Source organism: Bison bison, unplaced genomic scaffold, assembly GCF_000754665.1.
Source record: "Bison bison bison isolate TAMUID 2011002044 unplaced genomic scaffold, Bison_UMD1.0 scf7180017845430, whole genome shotgun sequence".
Taxonomy (NCBI): domain Eukaryota; kingdom Metazoa; phylum Chordata; class Mammalia; order Artiodactyla; family Bovidae; genus Bison; species Bison bison.
In genome coordinates, this window is record NW_011476003.1 from 3671 (window position 1) to 5139 (window position 1469).

A 1469-nucleotide genomic window follows, 5' to 3' on the forward strand; every position below is an offset into this window, starting at 1 on the left:
CACTCCAGTATTCTTGCCTGGAGAATCCCGTGGACAGAGGAGCCTGGTGGGCTCCATAAGGTTGCAAAGAGTTGGACACAACTGAGTGACTAACACTTTCACTCACTTTCAAAGCTTGAAATTAAATAAACCAACATTTTACCTTAACCAAATTCCCTTTATATGCATCTCTTTATTTTTCATAAGACTTGACTTTTTATTCAATGCTTTCTCAAAGATATATGTAAATAATATGAAGTCAAATATTTCTACATAGTTAAAAGAAAACAAACAGCAGTAGCTAGTATTCCATATCCTCTCTACCTCCATTTTCTGTTATGACAAGAAAGTACATTCAGCTCTTCTAGATTTTTTATCTGACAGTTTCTTGAATATTTCTAAATTATTTCAACATTTTCAAACATAGTCACTCATTGCTTAACAGTGTTAGGTACTACTCTATGCACTTAGAATGCTTCGGCAAATAACAAAGATTGTTGTCTCTTTGAAGTTAAAATTTAAGGGGAAGGAGGAACATAATAACAAATAAGCCTAATAAATTATGCTGTAGAGTATTTCAGAAGAGGGAAAGTGCTCTGGGTGAAAGAAACCATAGAGTAGGAAGAGAAGCATCCAGTGAATGAGATGGACAGATGGTAGAATTAAATGGAGCCCTCAGGAGAGCTCTCCTTGAGAAGGTGAGATTTAAACACTTGAATGAGCGGAAGAAGTGAGCCAAGCAGGTATAAAGTTTCCCAGCCAGAGAATGGCAAAGGCCTTACCTGGTGTATTTTAATAACAACATGGAGGCCAACAGGCTGAGCTGAGTGAGTCAGGAGGGAGTTGGGAGATGAGGTCAGGAGATGCCACTGTAAGAATTTGGGCTTTTCCTGTGCTTAGACATTTGGGGCTTTAAAAAGAGAAATAAGAAGATGAATGATTGACCTTGAGTTTCAGAATATCTGTTGTGCCTAGAATTCCCCGCAAGTGTGGAAGTGATTACAAAAACAGACACTAAGACAGTAATCTAGCTGAGAGATGGTGGAGACTTAGAGCAGGGTCTTAGCAAGAGAAGTGGCGAACTTCTCGATATCTTTGAAGTTGGAGAAAATAGCATTTCCTGAGGCATTGAATGTTGGCTGCTGTGTTTTATTTCTGCCTCTCAATCTTTCAAAAGCAGTCAGATGTCATACTTTTCTCTATAAATCACTTACTGTCTTCCACCGCTAGTGGTAAAGAACCCACCCGCCAATGCAGAAGATTAAAAAAGAGACTCATGTTCGATCTCTGGGTCAGGACGAATCCTGGAGGAGAATCAGGCATCCCACTCCAGTATTGTTATCTGGAGAATTCCCATAGACAGAGGAGGCTGGTGGGCTACAGTCCATGTTGTCTCAAAGAGTTGGGTATGACTGAAGTGTCTGAGCACACAAGCACCTACTTCCTATCTCTCTAATGTTTATAGATCTCTTCTCTGCTCATAGTTGGGC